Raw genomic sequence first — 24,872 nt, forward strand, 5'->3', positions numbered from 1 at the left:
CACAAATCTCATATATCATGGCAGAAAAAAAACATATCAAAATTGTGTTTTACTTATTATACAACATTGAAAGTTTCTTGGTCCTTAAACAGCAGATAATCATCTTTATTTTCAGAGGTTCTTTGTTTCTTAGTAACTGCTCAGAAAGGAGTTTATTTGTAAATGGTAACGTCTTAAGAAATCTCCTGACATTATGTGCTAATTACAGCGAACATGAACAAGTATTTGATTAATACTGTTTCACATTTCTACGAAACAGCCATAAAAGGAAATAGTAGTTACACAGAAAGTGGAAGAGGTAGGTTTAGAGTTCACGAGAGGCTATAATTTAAATAATAATTTCCTAATTAATTATTTTGGTAGTAGATAATAATTTCTTGGAAAATGTTCAGCAGTACGTCCCTTGCTCTTCAGATTTTACGAGTTTACAGTAGCGTAAGCCAACCCTTTGGTTTCCTCTAAAGGAGCTGCGGATGTGAGATCAGTGTACCAACAGGTCTGTATGAAGGCTTTTGACCAGCGAAGTCAGCTTGTCAAACAAGAAGTTTGTCCTCCTATGTGGTTACATCTACAGTTTCACTACTGACTGAAAATACAATTATCCATTTCTGCACTCTTAAAGGAAAAGTTTGATATTTTGTGAAATACAATTATTCGCTTTCTGGCAGAAAGTTAGATGAGAAGAAGTTACAGCTAGCAGCCGGTTAGCTTAGCTTAGCATAAGGATGGGAAGCTCTGTCCAAAGGTTACAGAATCTGCCTGCCAGCACCTCTGAAGCTCACTAATTAAAACGTTACATCTCGTTTGTTTAATCCGTGTAAAAACCAAAATGTTTAAGGGCAGAGCCGGGCTAGCTGTGTCCCCCTGCTTCCAGCCTTTATGCTAAGCTAAACTAAGCTAATTGTCGTCTCCTGGCTTTAGCTTCATATTCAGTAGAGGACAGATATGAGAGTGGTATTGATCTTCTCATTTAAGTCTTGGGGGAATGAATAAGCATATTTGCCAAAATTCAACAGTGAGGGTGACACACCTTTTTCCACTGTGGCTCCCAGGCTCTGGCACTGCCTTTCTATAGACATTATACAGCAGTCTGGTCTGTCCTCTGAAAACCTGCTTGTACCGACTGGCCTGTCATTGATGTTTTTGTGTCTGCAAGCTGTCTGTCATTTGCTTTGTTTTTATTAATGACGAGTGAGGTTTGCTCTCGAAAGGTGCAACAGCATTTAAATAAACTTCACTTCACCTACATGTGTCAACCAATGCACCTCTGCCTCAATTTTTCCAATTATGAATCCAGTATCCTGACAGTTCTTTGTAGGAAAATATTTTAGACGCAAATTGCTTCTTAAACAGCCTGTTATGAACTCAATCAAACTGACCTATTTTATTTTCATGTAACTACTATATAATTACTGGACTTTTCTTAGAAAGTTAAATTAACTGGGAGGCCTTTACCGACTGTCCCCCATGTACTTTTACTCCATTTTCAATATAATAACCATATAATAATAATGGTTCCAGGAAACTTACTTTTTCAGGAAAATTACATGTAAACTCCTTTCTTGAAATGTTTAGGAAATGGAACCTGGAAGCTGAAGGATTACCTAATTGTGTCAAGCACAGTGTGAGGATGTCGTTGAGTGACAGAGTATTTATGTTCGCAATGTCAATTCATATATCTTAACATTCTGGATTTACATATAGACTTAAATCAAACCGAAGTTACCATAATCCTTAATGTTTTTAACCCTCTAGTCATCTCTGTAAGAATAAAAGGTGCCACAATTGAGCAGCAAGTGTGTTTATCATTAAAAGCATAATTAAAACTTGAAAGACCCGTGTTGGGACTTGCAGTTTGCTTATGATAAGACTTGCCTTGGACTTGCTTGAAAGGAGAATTTGCTTGAGACTTGCTAGGACAGACCTGACTGACTTGTCTTCCCCCAAAAGACAAAACAGCTCTGGTCGGGACTATAGATCTGTGGATTCAGGGTTTGGTTGGCTTGTGGCCATGGCCCGTCCACCTGGGCCAGCCACATCATAAACAACAGCTGTGTGTCAGGTCTGCTTCTGTATCAACATCACCACACTGGCCACTGGCTGGAGCCACACATAGGTATTATATCCATGAGACTTCCTGCTGGAGGACAGCCCTCTAAACACACAGGCCACTGTCCAGGAAGTTAGGTACCCCACTCCGAAACCAAGACCTTAAAGGGTAACTACAGAGGAAAGAACAACTGAGAAATGTCTGTCAATGTGTGTTCTAGATTTTAAGATGGTTTCAATTTGCTGCTTCATAATAATTAATGGACTTCAACGAGCCCATGCCTCCTCACACTTTTTGGCTTGAGATAACATATCTGTAGCAGCTCTGATTTATCTGCTCAGCCATGTCCACGGCTCAGAACGCAGATCAGCCTAATAACCTTTGTCAGCTCTTTAGGCGTGAAGAAGGTATATTGTAACCATTTGGGCAGAAACGGGCCGGCTTTCCCGATATTGACTCAAACACACTGAGGGGAGAAGGAGGGGAGGCGCGGAATAAAGTGACACTAATGGAACATTGATGACAAAACAAGGCGCGCACAGGGACCACTTTCTAGCATTTTTAATTCTTAATGCCGCCGCCTCAGGTTTCAGCATGTCTTGGGCCGAGGCAGCTGCTTGCGCCCGGGCGGATCTGGCGCGAGGATTAGGATTTCTTCGCGAGGAAATGGTCACGTGATTTACTGTTGCTGGAGAGGCGCTACAGGTGCCAGCGCGCGAGCAGGGAGGGATAAGATGACCAAAAACTCGTCTCTTTGTAACCACACCACGCTGCTCACCCCGCTCTGGAATCAGCTCTATCGTGACTGGGCTGAGAGACCGGAGCGTCACCCTATACTTTGAAAACACACTTTGATGGCAATTAAATATTAATATGGGGAATCATAGCCTGAGAGCTGTATCCACATTACATGGAGCATGCAAATCGCTCCAATCAGTGAGCCAACTGAAATAGCATCTGGAGAGCTGTATAAATAAGACTATGGGTATCTTTAATATCATTAATACGGAGTAAACCAACTGCGGAGGGAAAAAATAATATAAAACTGGGAAACAATTACTGTAATGATCATTATTTTGTTTTAATTTGCAAGGGAGCATGCTGTGGCGTAAGGTTATGTTGACCTTGTGTGTGTGTGTGTGTGTGCGTGTGTCAGAGGTTAACATTAACAATTAAACATAAAAAGCTGATAATGGTATGACAGAAGGGCACTTCTTCATTAGACTTAAATGTCAAATTAAGAGCATTTCAAACATGTAGGCTACAAAGAGAAAGGGTGGAAATTAGATATAGAATTCTCTTTTTCTCTCTCCTCGTCTCTGCTCCACACAAACACAGTCATCTGCCTTTTCTCTTGGTTTCTCTCTCCCCTCCATAATCAGGCCTGGTTTCCTCCCAATAGGAAAACATCCCTCTTTCCTTCTTGCCTGCGTCTGTCAGCGATTCTGTGTGGGCCTGCACTCAAGTCAGCCCGTGGCCAAAAATATCCCCCCATGGCTCCTCCGAATGGGACAGGCCACATAGACCACAGGCACACAGCCCTAAAAATACAGAGGAGCTCAGCCACAGCTCCGCTCGTTCATTCATTAGCACTGAACGGACTGCGGAGCAAACAGAGGGGAGAGAAACGCCGGGGCACCAGGAGGCGGCTGTGCACACGGGGTGATGCAATGTTGAAACATCTCTGTCGGTGTGGAAAAACAATGCCTGTCTACTACGAGACAACTTCAGATCTCATTCACGCCCAAGAAAAAAAGCCCCTCTGCCGAGAGAGCACAACTTCAGATAAATGCCTTCAGATTTCCCCCTGAAGACAAAAACTTATTCTTGCTGCAATTGAATATCGTAGCGTTGGTGGTGGCGTGGGAGAAATTCATTAGAAGTCATAAAACTGTCTCACCAAGATGACTGATAGCCCTCTGGCTGCTCTCACAGATAACCATCGTCTCGTCACATAGTGCCACCCATTATCTCCCCGATTTGATTATAGTGAGAGACAGAAGGTGAGGAGCGCGTTTAATTGCAGCAGCATTGTTTAATAAAGTTATTTGTCTGCATTCCTCTCCCGCTGTTCGGTACACTTCCCCACTGTGTGTGATGCCAACATCGAGTGCTGGGCGGCTGCTTGATGTGTGGGCACCGTTTCTTACACATTCCGTTCCTCTAACTTGCCAATAGACGGGACAGGCCTGGGCCAAATCACATGATGTGTGTGTGTGTGTGTGTGTGTGTGTGTGTGTGTGTACAGTATGAGTGGAAGAGTCTATTTGTGTGTCTACATTTGCAAAATATGAATATGTTTTCATGGAGACTGAGTTTATATAGATGTGTTCTGTGTTTGAGTGTGTCTGTGTGTGTAGCAGAGAAAGCATGCTGCATATTTGTGTTTTTTAAGTGTAAGTGTGTAAGAGCGTGTGTGTGTGTGTGTGTGTGTGTGTGTGTGTGTGTGTGTGCATGTGTAAACAGCTGGCAAGCCTGCCTATGGTGCTGTGTAAACAGAAGTGAAGGTATTCTGGCTGAGGTTACGAGGTGGGTGGGGGGGGTGTGCCGGGGCTGAATGAGGCATTTAGTGCTGACAGTTAAAAATACCCTGAGCGGTGCTGCTGCATCCACGCTGCTCACCCCCCACACACACTCTTCCCTTCAACCGCCCATTTCAGGCCTGATCTGGGTTGCGGCCTAGCATCCTAAACCTGATGTAAGATAATGGTTAACCAGATATATGAGTCCTCCTACACATGAAGGCATGTGGGTTCTTTACGGGCATGAAACAAGTCCTTTGATAGTCAAAAGTAAACAAGGCCTTATCGTAGGCCAATGATGCTGCATCTATCAACACTCAGCAATATTAGAGGCAGTGGATGGATTTATGGGTGCGAAGGCAAAGGGTTGATATTAAAACCTGAGCTCCATAAAACAGGTCATATCCCAGCTCCCACGGAGCAGACCAAAATGACTGAATACATCAATAAATAATATAATATATTACATAGAGCTTAATTAACCTCAACTCAGTTTTTTATTTCTTTCCTTTACCATCAATGCGTTGATAAAATAAATTAAAACGTAATTTATTCAAATAAATTAAAACCTTCTTTTTCGTCTTTCACTGGCTCATATTACTTTACCTATTTTCTGGGGTCCTGGCACGTATTTAATCATTTATGTACTTCCTATTTTCCCCATCAAATTTAAAATAGTCTGAAAGCTTATATGATAATGAGATAGGCGTGTCCATGTATGGCCAGGGCAGGAATTGGTCCAGGTTCTGTGTGTTCAAAAAGGCTTAACTTTAATTATTTCTTTAATAATATTCTAAATTTTAAAATGTATTGATGTCTTCACTTTTGCTATATTTTGTTTGGGGCTCCATACTGCAAATGTTCGGAATAGCTGCACATTTTCAGAAGTCATAATTACCTGGAGTTAGAGGAATATACTGTAAATTCCCACTGGCTCAGGCTAGGCTGCTTATACATTGGGACTGAAACAACAACTTAATTTCACTGATTCAATCTGGCCATTAAATCATTTTAGTCAGAGGCAAATGGAGAGCTGTTTGCTGTTTATCAGGCTGAAAGCCTTCCTCTTGCTCATTTAATGATAGCATTACAGTAATATAGGTGTTTACGATAGGTGTGGGGCTTATTTAGAGTTAATAAAACATTCTCTTTCCTATGTAATGAAGGATGCTGTTTGACATAAGTGCTTTTTGTTTGTTCTGTTTGGTCTCAAGTGTGAGGAGAGGACCATTAACTTGAGACAAACATTTTTACCAGTGGTTTGTGAAAGCCTCTGAAATGTACGGGAGGGAAGGCACTGATGCAACGTTTCTCGCCCATCTTTGCTCAACTCGGCAAGACGGTGGGTGTAATGGCATTCTCAAAATTAAATCTTTTAAAAGCTGAGGGGACATAAACAGAAAAATGAAAGACATTTTCTATAAATTTCACGTTGTACCCAACAGCACAAGTTAACGTGAATTTAGAGGGAAAATGTTTGACGCATAAAGTAGCCTGTGAAAGAAGGTTCTGATACAGTTAAGGTTGGGCCTGGATAAAAGTGACTCAATGACCCATGTTCACATGATTCATCAACATGAAACTCAACAGCACCTTTTCAGGGAATTTGAGATAAGGCCAAGTGTGGTCGACTTGCCAGTCAAGATGAAGACGTTGAAATACAGTAGGTGGAGCTCTAGTAGAGAGAAGGGACCAGTGACTTTTTACTGGGGAGAGGGTTGGTAGAGGGGATATGGTTGACAAAATATAAAACAGAATGTGTGTTTTTGTGTTAAATTTGATAATGTTCCCCTCGGGTTTCCAGGAGCCCACGGATTGGGCTGAGTGCAGAGCGCACGACAGAGCTTCAAAAAGCAGCTATTTAAAAGTCTCAGTTAACAGGACCCTCTAAACAGCCAAACCGCTTCAAACGTCAGCCAAACAAGATCCACATTGTTCAATGGCATGCCCAAAGTGGCCATAACCCAAGCACGGGCCCATAAACAACTTCTAATTGGTTTAATTATCATATAATTTTAAAAATATGTTTTAATATAGGGTCTATCCTTTTATTTACCCAGAGCGAAGTGGAAATAAGACTTGGGCCCAGTAACAAATTCAATATGTTCATTATGTAAACACCTTAAAGAGCTGGGAGAGAGAGGGAAGGAGGGTGAAAGAGAGAACGAGTCAAAATGTAAATAGAAGTGGAGTTTTCATTGAAGTGCTGCGCATATGCAAAAAGACTTAAAAACTAAATGTTTGGTGCTTTGCAAGATAACCCAAACACGCTGATGGATAGATAGAACAACGTCCAAAACCACTTCTGTCTTTGTTGCTGTTTTTCTGAGAGAGCTGACAGATGATGTACAGAGGAAGCCGAGCCGTGTGTTTCACAACGACTGCTTCCTTCCTGGAGTGAGGTTCGAGTGGTATAGAGGGATAAGAGAGGAGAAAAGGTCAAAAATGACAAAGAGGCCGTTCAAGAGAATTTGTCAGCTCCTCCCTTCAAATTGCAAGCTGCAGAGGAGAGTAAATAAACCGCCTGCAGACCGCTGACCCCTAATCAATACTCTCTCTTTGGGCCCTGGCTGTTGAGTGTTGACACGCAGAGGCCAATACGTGCCTCAAACACTGCCCCAGCAACGTGTGAGAACACACTGTACCACATTCACAACACACAGGAATGTTCAGCATGTTTACTTTAAACGCTGCCTCATTGGCAGTCTGATGTGGATCGCCACAAATTTCTGCTTGGCACAACAACAATGAAAACATGCAAATGAGATGGCAAAACCCAACCCTGGTCATGTCTGTTCATGTCTAATGAGTTGGGAGCTGTGGTTAAAATCAGAACACCTATTAGAGAAATACTACATGGGGTTTACTCAAGTGTGTGGCATGTTTTGTAATGAAGAGCTGGAGGGAAGTAAATTTCACAGTTGCAGAGACACATTTGCAAATGAACCGAGAATTTGTGTTATTATTTCTGCGCTAATGACTTTTAAACCTCCAGGAATCATAAAACCTACTGAACAACTGTTGACTAAATATCATTAGTGGCTGTCAGTTGTGCTTTACTGGACAGATGTGTTTTATGTATTATATATTACTAATATATAATCTGATATTTATATATTATAATACTTGTGTTTGACAGCGATTACACACAGCAATCTTACATTTCTACTGGATTATACTCATAATATGCTGAACTAATTATTCACTCTTTGGCTATAAAAGCTTCAATAGTTAGCTGATGTTTTATTGATCCCAGAGATAGAAAAATCATAATTCATTAAAGGTACTGTGTGGAGTTTTTTGACCACAGGTGAAAATGGAGCAACATTTTCGAGAGCAGGTCCCCCGTTTCGGTCGTATCTCTACTATCATACACACAAGGATGCACATGTATGCGCACAAGCACGTGGGTGATTCAAGACACATTTCTGTCGACGGCTTTATTTCTATGATCAACCAACAATGTTGGTAGTATGCCAATGAACACAGCAATATGCCAGCAACAAAACTGCTAGCTGATGTGAACGCCAACGTACAATGCAGGTGTCAAAATATAAATAAAAAAATAGCTTTTCATGAGGAAGGAAATGCATTTAATATATTTGTTAGGCCTCAAAGGTTGGTGAGAAACAATGTTACCTTGTGGTACCTTAAATCATGATTCTTAAACAATCAACATTTTGAGTAACGTTAGCATGATGATGCTGTACGTCAGGGTACTCAATGATGTCAGTTACACAGCAATATCGATCTAAAGTTAGCCAAGATTAGCTAACATTAGCCAATAAACCAATAAGACAGTAAGCTACTGGTCATAGCAGACCATGGCTGTATCAGTAAAACCCCTGAATCTGTAGAAATGAGCTATACTGAATTTTATTGCCTCTGAATGCAACTTTTCATTTGCAAGAGAAATTGTGCAATTTCTGTTTTCAGAAGTTATTGCTATAAATGAAGGATACTCAGTGTAAATCATGGAACAGGCTGCAGCCTGCATGACAGGCCCAAATCTGGAAGAGTATTTCAGGGTTAGTGTTGCATCACTGTGTAACAGTGGAGACCCGTAACATGGATAGTTCAGAGACGCCACTTCGCCTCCCTTGAGACCAAATGTTATCATGCCAGATTTGCGGCCTCACAACAATTTTAGGCAGCGCCAGAATGAGGGATAAATTGCTTTGAGTCATCGGATTCCTATTAAGGAAAATGTTTGCGGAATGATTGGCGTCGATACCAGAACCACTTTTAAATGGTCAGAGAAGATGAAGGGGGAAAAAGCGATTGAGGCATCAGGTCTGTTCCAAGACTAAATCTGACTGTCAACAATGTTAGCCTGTGATCTGGCCCTCCAGAACGACACACACTGCACGCCATGCGTTTAGGAGGGGAAATGGAGTAATAGCAGGAACCTGATAGTGTTTAGATGGTCAATTCAGCCATTCAGCAGATCCAGAAATTTTCTGCTTAACTGCTGAGGAAGACCAGCGCTGTTCTCACTCTTTTGTTTAGTATGCACGTGACTTGAGGATTAAGGCAGATTGTTTAGTTAAACCAACAATTACAGCACAATGTTCTGTTTATGTGGGATAACTGGGAACTAATAGTCGCACCACAAAAGGAACACAAATGCATGCACGCACTGATGCAGCTTTATTTTGGAAGCCCCGCACATCCTTCTTGCTTTGTCTTGGGTGAGCTCCGAAACGTGTGTTTCATTTGCAGCTTCGACCTCGGGATCACGTCATAATTTTCAAAACGAGTTCACTCCTCATTAGAAGCGAGAAAAGTGACGGAGCGACGGGGGGCAAAGAAACTGAGAAATAAAGATAAATGGGACTTGAGGTAGAGAGAGAGAGAATCAGCGAGAATGAAATAGTGGTTCGGTTGATGTGAGCCGAATGACAGGCGCTGGGACACGAATGTGAAAACTTAATGGGCCTGGCCTCTGAAGTGGGCCTCCCCAGTAAAATGAAAAGCCTGTGGAGCTGGCTCCTGTGATGGATGAAGCGTTGTGCTCACCGGGCCCTGACAGATTCTGGGAAAGCGCTTGAGCCGTCTCCGGTCCTGATAAAGAAATAAGAGGAGCGCCAGTGCTGGTCGTCTCGCGCCTGAGGTGACAGAGGAGCTTTAAAATGGTGGTGGATTTTCCCAGCCAGACTGCCATAGTCTTCAAAGCTGAACAACAATAATGTGATTTGCTTTGCACCCTTCTTTTATGACAATTATAGGATCAATACTAAATATCAAGAGCCATAACTAGAAACATGCCGGGGCTTGGTGGTAAAGGTGCGATCCTTCTAAGCCTCTGACACAGCTCTCATACCTCTGACTATTGATACAGAGACTGAGCCCATATCTCCCTATCACCCAGGAGATGTCTTCAGTCTGGTTTCTAATTGGTACCATCTCCTCTCAGAGTGACATCACTGGAGTCGTGGTGGAGGTGATGGGGACCAGATGGTGAAGAGATGGTGATGAGCCACTCGTGAGTCTCTCTTTTCTTCACCGCTCATCCATGTGGTTTTCTTTTGGTCCTTTGCTTATCTTATCTGACAGATCCTGTCGCTGTCGCCATCAAAATGTTTTTTTATTGCCTTTGGTTTCCAATACAACTGCTGTAGACTAAATCAATATGCATTCACTTCAACTCGCACATCCTTCATGGTGTCTAGGATTGATCGTACAAGATCAGTTGTGCTCTCATAGAATAGACTGAGTGATTTGGTCTCAAAAAGATTGTTCTCTGATTTTAGTAAAGTGGCTTGTGGTGGCTGACTCCTTCTGCAGACCTTCGACCTCTAATTAACACCCCTTCTGTCCTCCCCTTCCTCCCCCCTCTATCATTTCCCAAACGTGGTCCATTACAGCCACAGTAGAAAGCGTTGCTGTCCCAGTGAAGGTCGAGCCTCTTCAGCCTCCTCACGTTTGCACGTACAATCACACACAGGCGAAGACACATTGATCCTAGTTGCTGGTGTTCATTTCAGATTCCTGTTAGGATCCATCCACTTCATTGATTTAACCATCTCCTCTGATTAGGCAATTGAGGGGAACATACCAGCGTTCCGATGGGCCTGATCAGGACGACTTGCCCCAAAGGACGGCTGATAAAAAGAGAAGGAGAAAGTGTAAGAGAGACCGGGACAAAAAAACGGACAGAGGCCGGAGTTGACCATTCCCTAAACCTGGTAAAATTTTTACTCTTGCGTGGCACATTTACGATAATAATTTTTGAAACAATGGGTCTTTGATTTCAGACAGCATGGCTTCTGGTCTGTAGCAGGCAACAGTTGATTCTGCCAGCTGAAATGACGACTGCATTGGCAGATTTAATGAGCTGTAGCTAGCTTTCTAATTAAGCTAATGGTGGCTCTGTGAGTTGGTTGAAAAAAGGCTGTCTGCGGCTGCCTTTTTAACGTTTCCAGCGGACTCATTGTAAATGAGAATCTTAAAAGGGGTCTTAAATACGCACTTTATGGCTACATATGATATAATGCTAAAAGACTGAGGCTGCGGCTACATGTCCCATGCAAAAAGTGTGCATCCTCACCAGCTGATGGTCCATGGAAATAAAGAAACACCATTGTCTTGTTTTGCAGTGTAGAGCTGATGATAAAAATGTCTCTGTTTCGCACAAACATGAATGAGAGAAAGGGCTTTTAGGGTGAGGACTAACCTATGTGTTTGACAAACTATCTCGGATAATGCTGGCCGAACGTTAAAGTGTAAACTTCCCAAATCCAACAAAGAGCAGGACTGAGCTGCTAACGTTACCCTACACTCTCAAAGCATCCAGGACCGGCTTCCACTCAGCAGGGAAATACCACACAATAAATGTGCTAGTTGTAAAAGGGGCTTTTTTTAAAATGTAACCTGTAACCCCATAAAGTTAGTTATTGATGTACTCCTTGGCCTTAGAAGTAACACTTGGTTACTACTGTAGGCAGTAAGCTAGTTAGCCGGATATGCTAACAAGTGCAGCTTACTTTAGAGCAGATAGACACACTGTTTACTCCGTTCCTTACATTTGTGTTTTGGCTTTTGGAAAGGCTAAAGAAAGACGCCACCCAAGTGCTGAGCATCACTAGTAGCCTACTATGTACATCGCCTTTGAATGTGGAGAAATCCAAAGGCATGTCGTGCCTAGTTACGGCTGCTAAACTATGATTAGAGAATTGCTGTTTGGAGGATTGGTTTACTAAATGATTAATTAGTGATAGACGTAAAAAGGATCAACAGCAATGCTTGTATTCCTACACTGACTCAAAACAAAGGATTTGCGGTGTACACAAAACATTAGAACGTGTTCTGCTCAGTGATTTCCGACCCAGAGGACAGAGTGCAGACACAAAGCCCGTCTGTGCCCACGACACAGATCCCATGCAACGACCTGGAACTGCTTCTAAACACACAGTCCAGACCACAGAAGTGGATCCAGTCACAGGAACAGAGGAAAACTGTCCAGGCATTCTTCCTTGTCTGTGTCAACAATGACACACCTCTGCTCCGGCTTGTCCCCTCCTCCCTCCTGCTGTCTTTAGAGCACAAAGAGAGAAAACAGGCCTGAGTCACACTGTAAAGCCAAAACACTTACAGTCCCAACTGCTTTCATTCATGGCGCTTCACTGTCTTGTTCAGTCCTTAATCCCAGTTTTGCTTGGGCTCTGCCTGTCTCTCTTTCTCTCTCCGGTCCCTCTTGCTTTCTCTCTTCAGAGGGATAAAGCAGCAGTTGAAGAAGTAGCCCACCCTAGGGGTTGAAAGCTTGTATCCCATCCAACCCTGAAAGCTGTTTTCACTCAAAACATTGTCAGCGTGCCCAAACATGTCAGAGGAAGTTATTTGTAACAAGGGGGATAGGGAACTATTCTTTAGATCTGTCATCGGGCTCTGGAGAGGAAGCTCGCCGCTCACTGGCCGCACGCCTCCGCCGGCCAATCAGAAGGCAGGAAAGAAAAATAAATGGGAGGCTCTGTCCCTAAAATGGACAGCTCACACCGGCGGTTTCATCATCCTCCTGGCGAGTCAGCTGCAATGGCAACAGTGTCTCTAAGAACGTTTGTACTTTCTATTTTCCCTCTCATGTTCCTTCACTCTCATCCTTCCCATTGGTGACCACTTTTAAACACAGCACATGACACGTCATTTGGTAGGTTGGTGTGGTAAAAATGACTTTAAACAAAAATCACAGTGCATTAGATAATCAACAAAATAAAGCAAAAGTATATTGAAAGCATTATCTCATAACAACACCGCAACTTCCAACTTTTTCATACTGCTCTTCATATGCACGTGACCTATGACATTGCACGGCATTAGACTTTCTGGCCTCAAATACATTTTACTCTGCACCATTTGTGATGGAGCTACCTCCGTGCCATGAGTCACTGCAGTGCGGCCAACCAGCTCTCTGGGCGTAAAAAAACAAACTTTATTAAAAGATCATAGGCACGAGGGCCGACAATAGGAGAAGTCATCAATCAAAGGTGAAATGGCTGCCATGGCATGCGTGGCGTGGCGTGGTGGGAGGCTTTGTTGGAAGAGCATCACAGAAAATGACTCATGCTTTTCCAGATTTGTCAGTGCAATTCCCTCACGTCTCCTCCTCCCTCATCAGGAATGTCACAGCAATCGGAGAAAAATATCAGTGGCTGACTGTTGATCACAGACAGAAGAATTGATATGAAGATGAACACAGACATATGCAAATGTTGCACTGTACAAATACCACCTGGCGTGCTGAAACAAGCAACGAGTGACACACCGCTCGGCATGCACGCAAAGCTTAATTCACTGCTACAATCATCTGCAGGCACACACGCATGTGCCCAATCACAGTAACACACACGCACACATAGAAACTCCCCTAAGGCAAGCTGTGCCCAATCAATTGTTGTAACCATTATTCAACATATGCGGCTAATTTGTCCCTGCCAATTTCCATCATGGTTGGGTGATGGCCTACAGAGAGAGATAGAACAAAGCCGAGGCGGTCACATGACAAGTCCAGACCAAACCATCCCAGCCACAAACACACAGGATAAATGTCAGCACTTTGACCAATCCCGCCTCCCATTCTGCTTCTATCAACACACACCAGAACAATAAATATTAGCAAGGATAATGGTTGTGCTAGAGCGAGCAGTGCAGTAATGACTGAGGCTGGACACATCAAGGTTTGCCAGGTAGCAAATGTGAAACGTCTGATGTTGCACTGGAGCCATTTAACTACATTAACCCAGTTAAATGTGCTGGAGCCTGTGGTTGGCAGAATATAAAGAGAAGAGTCACTACCTCGTCCACACACATTTGTCAATGCAGGCGGACAGACTGACAGACGCATATGCGCACGCACACATACACACAGGCTCTGTGGGTAATAGCGGCTGCATGGGTGTTAGAGGGGCGCCACTGTGGTTGGACTGGGCTGTCTGGGAGCATAAAGTGGCCTTCTCATGGTTCCCCACTTGCCTGGGTGGTCTGACACTGGTGTTGGTGTGTGTGTGTGTTTGTGGACGGGGATGGACATACACTGGTCCTGCAAAAGGTGAGATGAGTGAGTGTGTGTGGTTGCAAAGGGTGGCAAGACAGCCTGGGCAGTGCCCACACATGGAGTGCCACAAGTCCCACTGACCATCCTATTAAACACACACACACACACACACACACACACACACACACCCAGCCCTCATCCATGTGGAACAAATATTTTGACAGGGATGGGTAGACGACGGGGCGTCTCCTCTCTCTCTAACTGTGTTACTTCTGGTGTTAGGCCGGGCTCAGCACAGGATGGCCTCGGTATGCCCAAACAGGACCTGAGGAAACCTCAGCCACTTTTAGAGTCAATCAGCCCCCCCACCAACCACCAACCCCACCCCGACGACTCTGGAGGCAAACACTAACACTGAGCCATCAGACGGTGGAGCAAGGAGGACAGCAGATTCCTTGGGTTTCTAAGTTGTGGCCAAAAGGAAAAAAATAAACATTTTCTCCTTCCAATGAGATTTCAACAGGCTGATATACTGCCTGTCGCCCTTCCAGTTACATTGAAAAAAAGTGTCATTCTCTCTCTCTCTCTCTCTCGCACTCACTCTCTTATAAGTGCCAGACTATTTTGGTTTCCCAAAATATTTTCTAAGGCCTGAAGAGCTGCTTTTATATATCTGTCACCCTTGCTGTTTGAAAGTGAGAGTGTCAGCTGAAAAGGACCATTCAGTGGCCAGAATCAAAGTGTGTTGGCCATGTGAAATGCTTCTCTATTGAGAGGGAAGGCCACCTCAGTCCACAGAGCTAAATTATAGCTTCACAGCATCTAATGTCCGTTACCTTAATCACTGGTGGTCATGTTTAAATGAATCAAGCCATTTGAACGTCTGTGTAAAACAGAATAAACAAGGCTGCTGTCGCTTTAAATAGCTCTCAGCTCTCTTTCACCCATTCTCTACAGCAGAGAGTGACTCAGTGGTTCAGCCAGACAATCATCAGTTATTTCCATTTGATGCTACTTTATCTCTTCTAATCCACTACATTTCAGAGGGAAATATTGTGCTTTTTAATCCTCAATCCTACATTTGTCTGACAGCTGTAGTTACTAGTTACTTTGCAGAATAGGATTTTTCATCCAAAACACATGACTTATGATCAACTTAACTATGATATAAAATAGTTAAAACTAGCTCCATCCTAACTAGACTTTAATGGTCTCTGTACAAAAATACATAGAACATTAAAACCCTGCTCACATGTTTACAATTGCGCTTGTAATGGGAGTATTTTTACATTCTGGTATCACTGCTTTTACTTAAACCTGCATTCATTGAATTTTATTACAATAAGCTGTAAACACAACATTAATATGTCATCAACTTATTAAGTTTTCACACCCAGCAGACACCAAGCAACATTACTATTCATTTGGAGCCGTGTTTCTTTTTGTCTGTCTGTCGTTTGGTGCTGGGTAGGTAGTATACAGTGAGTTTATCAGAGCTTTATCAGCTGCCTGCTGTGGCTGGAAACAACTCGGTGACACTGAACCAAAACATTAAAGTTGCAGGCTGTAAAATCAAAACAAATAAGCTGAAAACACTAAAGCGCTCTATAGAGCTCAGGGGAACTGCAGAGTAGGGTGATAATTCTCTGTGGGTTTGTCAGTATAAATATATTAATTAATATTATATATTATATTTGTAATATAAAATATTGATTAGTGCACCTTTAAGTTAACAATTTTTTCACTGTTGTTTCACTCAAACAAACTTCCTCAACTTTTTTTCTGGACCCGGTTACCGTTTTTGAAGGACATTCTTTACCCTCACTGTTGTAAAACTCTTCGGCACATTAGACAAGATGCTTTGTTGTTTACATGTTATTTCTCTGCCTCCTCCGTGCATGCAGTTAAGGGAGCACGATTCATTATTGATCAGGCTCTTTCCAAAAGTCCTTATTGAGTAATAAACAGTCGTTCATAGACAGTCGGTGCATTAGTGTCAACAGGAGCGCCAGGCGGACAGCAGAGGCCTATCAGTCACCATCGCTCCCAACGTGACGAGACTGATTATAGGTTATTATTAAGCTGTATTGATTACTGCCAGGGGGAGCTAAGTGTGCTGGAGAGAGACTGTTGAACTGTATAGGGAGAGACTTTTACAGCTCCCTGCACTATAGTGCACTGTACAGTAGTAATGCACACTATTGGACAGTTAAAGCAGCTTACAATCTTTGACAATAAACACAGAGTTTACTCGCATGTTTCTAGCATTATATTATAACGTGCAGTTTCATGAGCAATTTTCTCCCTGGGCCTATGTCAGGGAAGTCATATTTACCATCAAATTCCATCAGTGGTTTTGAGCTTTTATCGTCACAATAATTATGGCTGTCCATTTATTGAATAAGCTTTTGAAGCGGTAGCACTTTGAGATGCCAGAGCCACCCCAAACACACCACTTTTGGGGGCAGAGGGAACAGCTGACAGGCTTTGGAAGCCATGTGGGTAACCTACCCTGTGCCACTCTGTCCACATACACACACACACAAACACAGAAAATGGACAAACACATACACACACCATTCTCTCCTCCAAACCAATCATTATACCCATCCTGCCCACAGCTTGAGAGTCCTCAGGTCCACAGAACATACTTAGCTGTGGTTGAAGAAGCACTTACATCCACTCAGCCCTGCCATTCCCTGCCCAAGACGATGCTGTTCTGGTGGGGGAGATCTTCTTTTACGAACTTCCTGCGATCGTCCATCATCCCGCTAAAAAGAAATGGGTGGGCACAGTCTCTAACCTCAAGAAGAGCCTAATGCAAGGGGCCTTTCTGGGCCAGCTCCTCAGCCACCGTTGCATAAGAATTGATGCCGTTAATTATTAATGCTCCATTGGGTTTAATATTTAATGGTGGCGACATGTAATTTACACTTACACTCGAGAAATCATGGGGTACAGACCAAAATAAACAAGTGTATTTGTTCCAAAGAGTGGAGGGGGGTGTTACATGAATCCTATCCGGTGGGCTCTGATTTCACTAATAATCTTCCCGGTAAAATAGCAACTGTGTGCTTGATTTGATTCATATTGGAAAAGTTTGGAACCAGCAGATTTTAATGCACCATTTATCAATGAGAAACCCAATCAATAAAATTAAAAAGAAAAAAAGGCCTTTTCGCAAAATTGAAACCCAGAAAGGCAGAATATTCATCGGTTTATACAATACTGCTTTTGATTAAACTATTATGTATGGCTACTATTTTAATACCTCTGAGCTAAAAAAATAAAAATCATAATAAATATTAAATATATACAAGTAGCATGTGGCATAAAAACAAAATAAACCTGTGGCACTGGACTACAGTTTCATCTTCTGGTCTAACATCTCTGCATTACACCCACCACAATCCTTCTACTGCAAGGTTGCATAATACCAACTGTCATTCTGTATCCAGTTATACTGAGGTCCCATTTATCTGGACCACAGATAAACAGCTGTCTGTCACGGGGCAGGGGCTTCAGCCAGCGAGGCTTCAGCACATTGCAGAAACTCCTGTCTGTTTGTTTCTGATTCAACCGTCCCTGTATGCCAGTGACTCTGCGAGGCTGAGCAGTGGCAGTAACCAGGGATTTAAATGAGGTGCTGAACTTTGAGTTAACACCTTTTAGGGTTACTGATGATGTGAACATGTGTTGTGAATTTGGGAGAACTGCGTGCTGCCATAGGAGAGCAGCAGAGTGACCTCTGACACGTGTAACACCTCCTAATTTGTCCTGAGGAGAAGTTAATGAGGCCTACTGGGGAGAGGGTCATTAAAGTGAGAGCACTGAAGGCCTCGCTGACAGAGACAAGGAGCCTGTGTGTATATATGATGAGTTTATGGAGTTAGGAGTCATTTAACGAAGTTTGTGACAATAATATATATATTTTAAAGGGGATCGTTTATGTTTTTTTCATTAACATAACTAATTATGTGCAAAATGTGATATATATACAGTGTTAGGGACTGGAAACCTTCATATATAAGGATTAGGCACAAAGGCATGTGTAATACTGTCAAATTATGAACAAAAACTGAACATCATAAGCTCAACAAAAGCAATACTTACTGCTGGGCTATTGCAGACTGTATTCTGCTTTGCATGTGCTCATGATATTATGTCCACCCCTACATGTATCAGGCTGCAGGTAACAATACCACACAGTTAAATGACCTCCTTACAAGTTAAAGTCCTGCTTTTCCAAATTATACTGAAGTATCAAGTACTTGTTAAGCAGAAATGGCCTCTGTCAGTGCTATATTAGTTATTAGTTGGTTCATTATTATTGATGCACAAACATGTGAGCCGTACATTAATGTTGCAGTTGGCTGAGGTAGAGCCAACTTTATCAAATCTTAATCTGTTGTAGTGTAGTGAATGTAGTGAAGTAGAAGTATAAAGTGGCGCCAAATGGAAATACTCAAGTAAAGTACAAGTACCTAAACACTGTACTTAATGTAAAAATAGAGTACTTGAGTAAACTGAGATGTGTTGTGTAAAAATAATAAAACATTGGCTATAATGACACAATAAGAACTCCAATGTGTGTGGTACAAAGTATGAAATACAAATTAGAATAAAAGCTGGTGTGGCTCCAAGGATAATGTGCCAATTAGTATCCCATCATGCTTAGGGAGTGTCTTCTTCAAATGGTGTCCCAGACAATGGTAGAATCTAGGTCGAGGAACATGTCATGCTGATCTGGTTGGTTGTGCCCTCGTTGCTGGTACATAACTTGGCAGGTACATATACTCTGCACGTAGTAACTGTGTATGTGTCAGTACGCACAAGCATTCACGTGTGTTTTAAGGTGTCACAAGTAAAGGATAAAAAATAATGCGGCACTTATTTTGTCAGATGAATAGGTGGATAACACAGAGCAGAATTTACTACTAAACTCACATGTTCAGCCATCCGTTAGGTCTCTAGGTCTATGATCATACGACTTTTCCTTAAGTTCACCTCTCGTGCACCCGAAGCAGTGAAACCACACCATATGCTTCCAGGGCAGTGTGCTTACCACTGATAAACATTCCTCAGACTGTGGTGGAAACAGATTTTTTTTTTTTTTTTTTAAAGCTGCTGTGTGTGTCTTTGTCAGCCAGGAGCCCTTGACTACGACCGAGAAGGAATGCATGTAAAGCTGAGCAGCTCTGAAGGGCCCCTTTTAGCTGCTACACCACTGGAGGGCACTGCTCTGTCTGCCTTCACACAGAGTGCTCTTTGTTGGGAGATGCTTTTGCCACAGACACTGGGGAAGATGAATAAGGACAAAGTGAGGATATATTAGATATTTGCTGCATCACGTGTAATGAAAGTTCCAAACTTCCCTCTGGAAATAGGGCCTTGGTGTTATGTACAGTATGATCACTCAAAGATATGAGATCCATGCAGGCTCCTTTCTTGAAGCACAGTGTTTACTACTTTATTTCCAGTGCCAGTTCAATTCTAAATACCCCCCAGATTTGAGATTTTGATAAAACTGTATATGTAGTAAGCTGGTGATAAAGAGGACAACCAAACACGTTTTTCATTATCAGTGTTAAAGGTAAAGGGTGTTTCTGTGGTGTAAAGTACTTTGCACACCAAAACGAAAAACAACAACACACAAATGCCACACAGCATGAAGCCTCCTCTACCGCAAAGCTTGCAGCCATGTTTTTCTATTTCCTATTTTTTCCCCCCTTCTTGGGCAAACTGCAGGAGGGTTGCCTACACTGGAATGCTACCGGGTTTGAGTTGTTTCAAATGAAATAGTTTGGCCTCAACACCTCCGCCCCCTCTAGCCACAATGTCACAAACACTTACATCCTTGATGGAGGGAGAAAAAAAGCACAGTGTGCAACGACAGTTGGCTGCGATAAAGTGCAAAAAATGAGGCAGCTGCAGAGCCGGAGCAGATCTGCTGACTCAGGGTTTTGGACAGCTAGCACCAATGCTACAAGTGCTACTGCAGGACACTCCTTGTTTGCTGGAAAAAAAGGATTGTTGAGTGGGTTGGATTGAAGAGCACTAGCGGTTAATAATTACAGAAAATGACAGGATGGATGTGGAAATAAAGTGTGCGAAATTGTGTGTAATATAGGTTGAAAGGCAATGGTGAAGAAGAAGAGTTGGCATGCAGTGAAGAAAACTGATGAAAAAGAGAGCAAACTCTAAAGAAAAGGACAAAAAGAAAAGTTGGAACGTCCATCAGAGACACAGTAGTATTCTGCATGACTGATAGCCCTTAATCGGAGGATATGATCCAATGATGAAGGTCCAAACCGCCGGCAGCCCCGCGCGCCGGGCCATGCGCAGCGCTACGAGCGACGCCTGCAGAAGCTCTGGCTTTATTGGAGGTGGGCAGACGTTCAAGTTTTTCTTTGACGCTCCACCCCGCAAGCCGCTTTTATGGGCCTGTTTACTAGCATGGGCTTCCAGAGATCTTTATCCAGTGCGCCTTTGATTTGCCAGAGCTCTCATCCCACATCCCATATGCAGCGGCAGAGACACGGGCCTTTCAAGACGCACAAATAGAAATCTGGCAGTCATTTCACAGTCAGAGTTTTTTTTTTTGTCTCTTTCCCCCCTCTCTCTGTTCATTTTATTCCTTATACCCCCCCCCCTTCTGCTTCTCCACATCTTCAGATATAATTACGGAGGCTCTTTGCAGATGTTCCTTCTTCCCGTTATCCAGATTTGAGGAGATGAGTAGAAATGTGATGTTGCACCAACAGAGGGGACAGATAAATTCACTCTGGACTGCAGCCACGCCATTAATAAAACATGTTCCTCTCGTATAAACTACAAAGAAATAGTAAATAATAAATAGAAATGGCAAGAACCTCACCACGACATGCAGGCAGCAACAGGATATGCCAGAAACTACAGCATAATGTTAATTGCATTTATTTCCTATGACAACTGCTGTATTACAAAGGCTTCAGCAAATGCACAGCAGCTGGAGCCGCTGCTGGGGCTTCTACTGTACAATGTAGGTGGTCAGGCCCTTACTGTACTCTGCACAAGACACACAAACACAGTAAAGAGACAGTTCTTGGTAAGTCTGCATTAATTAGGAACAACTGTGTGCTTTTAAACTTTTCAAAGTGAGGAGATGTCAATAGAGAAAGCAATTTAAAACCGTCAACCCAGACCAGAACAACAAAAAGACCGATCACCAGCCAGAGGAAAACTGTCAAATAAGACAAATATAGGGTCCAAAAAGAAAAGTCAACAGATGCACTGCATATAGCTCTGGACCAAGGATGACCATCGGACAGGGTGCAATTACCCTGCGTTTACACAAAAACACGCTAGCCGTGACATTTACCCATTGTTAACACCAACCAACCAGCCAAGCACAGCTCCTCCCGCGTGAGGAGAGAAACCAGACCTGACCAGACGAGGCCGGAACACCCAATCACGACTGGCCACAGCCACCCCTGTCACATGACCAAGGTCAACAGGAAGTTTCAGAATGGGAGAAATAACACAGCGTTGTGCAGGTTTAGGACACCTGTGAGTGAACCTTCCTCTCCTATTCCCACTCTTGTTTCATTTGCCATTCATCAAAGTGCCAGAGAGGCAGCTGCTGCGTCCCAGGTTGTCAGACAGGCAATCCTCAGGTGTGCCTACTCAGCGGCTTGGTGACAGCCAACCTGAAAGTTGCCAATTTTAAGCAAAGAATATAGAAAATAGAAAGCTGTGGCCCCCAGCTGGAAGGAGGAAGCAAGGGAGTGAGTCTGGGCAAGAACACCTCTCTGTGGAGTAATTCATGAGCTGCCACAGCCCGGCTGCGAGGTGTGATTTGGCTCGGAGCGGGTGAGGGGTTCTGCATGGCAGAAAGAGGCAGGAAGCTCTGACTGAGGGAGAGGGGGTCAGCAAGTCTATATAACGGTTTCCGAGAGAGAGAAAAGTTTAACTGAAACACAGAGCCCCTCGCTCGTAATCCTCCTGCGGTTTCCTTCCTCAGCTCCTCGACCCCAAACCCCCATGCAGACAACCTCCCTTTTACTGCTGCCCTCTAACCCCCCCCCCTCTCTCTCCCTCCTTCAGTCTCTTTTTCTTTCTTTTTCTTTTGTGGTATAAAAAAAAGATGATGCGTATTCGGGTCTGGCTGTGGCCCTGGCTCTGCTCCATGGGAGGAGATGCGGTTTCTCCAGCTGCTGTGAATCCTGCAATGAAGGTCTGTGCATGAAGCCATGCTTAATTTGCGTGGTCGAGGCTACGATACAACCCCACCACCACTTCACGCCAACATCTCTCTCAATATTCTCTATCCCTCCACCATCTCTATGTAATGTCACTCTGAAGACTAACTTCTTTTTCATGGTTTCAGCTTCTGCTTTACCTTCCTGTCTCTGGACCAACCCACCTTGATGAACACAGTACTGTTACTGCACTGGCCTGAATATAAGACTGGATCTTTTTTTGGATAATTCGTCGAAAAAAGTGAGGGTCGTATTACTTTTGAAGACAAAGATCGACATTTTGTGTAAGATGCTTATTAGCTTTTCTTGCCGAGTTAGATGAGAAGAATGATACCATTCTCTTATCTGTATGGTAATTAGGCGGTTAGCCTAGCTTAGCATAAAGACTGTAAACAGGGGGAAACAGCTAGCCTGACAAATCCGCCTACTAGCACCTCTAAAGCTACACCTTGTTTGTTTAATCTGCACAAAAACCAAAGTGTAAACCGACAATTTGTCGTTTTATGGCGAGTTATGCCGGACTACTTCTTGGCCCTGAGTTGTCGCCAGGACTATACCTAGTTAGCCCAGTTCTGGCTGCGGGAGTTTCTGACAGCTTGTGTAATGTGCTTTGCTGTAACAGACAAGTGAAAATAATAAGAGAGACCAGGATGAATCATCTGTCAAACAGCCAAGAATTACAGGTGTCACGAACGTTATTGCTCAAAAAGTTAAAACTGCTAAACAAAATCATTCAGAGCACATTCAAGAGCCTGACAGTGTGTGAGTATGACTAATTGGTGGGATTTACATTATGCTTTAATGAAAGTATTGCATGTTTCTATTTTACAAGAGAAAAGGCTTCAGAGATGAGGACTATCTTATCCTTGGACTAATAACATCTCGGAGGAACCCTTCTCGATACAAGTAGTCTGAGGTTGTCAATACGATAATTTAACTTTACATTTTTAGATTGTCAAAGCAAAGGCTCTCTACGAGTCCAACTCACAGTATAATCAAACTAAAATGAGACTATGGCTGAAAAAGTGCAGAGGAATGGAGCCCTTTCATGAGCTGAGACTCTGCCATGTCCAGATTTAAGTCCCATTTACATCTCCCACACTAAACACTGCCTACTGTACTGATCAAAACATTACATAAGACTGGTGTGGTGGTAGGTTAGGAAGTCTGGCTGGGATCCAGTGGCTTTCTAGAGGCCCTGGCTTCTCTCTGTACATTAGCCAGAATATTAAAGGAAATGCAGGCCGCCGCAGGCTCCACTGCTGTGGTTTGCCATCAGCCGGAGCAAATCTGTGTGTTCCAGTGGCACACTCTCTGCCCGGTCTTGACATGAGGACTGTGTGTGTGTTGTGGGGAGAGTGGGGGAGACCATAGGACAACTGCGTGACCACTGTGTTCTGTTCTGTGTGGTCTGTCAGCAGCCGGTCGCTATAGTAATACACACTCATTACGTATAATAGTCACAGAGACAAAGAGGCAGGCAGATGTAAAGGACCCACACACACTCTCACACATTGTCATGAACAGACGTTCCACTCGGGCCCCTGTGTTCACGGACCATTAGTGTAGCCACAGTGTGAGCTAATCGGTTGTGGCAGTGTTTTGCCGGGGGACCGGCTGGGTGGGACAGGTAACGTTCAATTACAGCCCCGCCTGGTCGGCACAGACGGAGACAAGAAGACAGCAGCGGTGCGTTACCAAGCAAACACACGACACACTCTTGCAGGAGGATGTGAGAGTGAGTAGAAGTCCGGGGAACCAGCCTTTCCTCTGGAGTCTGAACAGAAAAGCTTCCCACCTCATCACTGCTGTTTTATTTCAATGAATGCCACCCAGTGTGTGTGTGTGTGTGTGTGTGTGTATGTGTGTGTGAGAGAAATGTGCCTGTGTTCATGGACATTCACACATGACTCAACGTATATGTGTGTATTCGTATTTAATAGTTGAACATGTATGTGTGTGTGTGTGCGTGTCTGCGGGGGATTGTCTCTTAATATAGTTAAGCTGTGAAAAACCCCAAAGTCCTTGGCGAGGTCTCACACACACTTTTTCTCCTTCCTCCCTCTCACCAGAACCATTTATCAGAGCAGAACAGGGGCAGCTTGCGTGTCGTAAGCCTCTTTGGAGCCACAAACAAATCAAGCAGGGCTCTCCATCAAATGAACTCCCCACTCGACTGGCGGTTACATAAAGGTTTACTCACTCGCTGTGTAAGAGCATGTTTCAGCGGGAATGGCTTCTGATTGAATACATCCATACGTACCAGCGCAGGGGAAGAAAAATGACTCACAGAAGGGGGGTAATTGTAACTTTTCTCACTTCTCCATATGTCAGAATATTCAGGAGTTTTACGATTATGACTGATTCCTTTATTTAAGTGCAGGTGGAGGATCCCTGTTTTTTTTTGGAGGGGGGGGGGTGACAGGTGAGAGGTGACAGGTAATGAGGTTAGAGGTCCCTGGCTGGAATTGGATGATGTGATCACAGTGTATGGTAGGCATTTTACCCACTAGGCCATCAGGACACCCCAACTGTAAACATTTTTTTTACATTTTTACAGGTGTACTAAG

The sequence above is a fragment of the Enoplosus armatus genome, chromosome 15 (genome assembly GCF_043641665.1).
Source record: "Enoplosus armatus isolate fEnoArm2 chromosome 15, fEnoArm2.hap1, whole genome shotgun sequence".
Taxonomy (NCBI): domain Eukaryota; kingdom Metazoa; phylum Chordata; class Actinopteri; order Centrarchiformes; family Enoplosidae; genus Enoplosus; species Enoplosus armatus.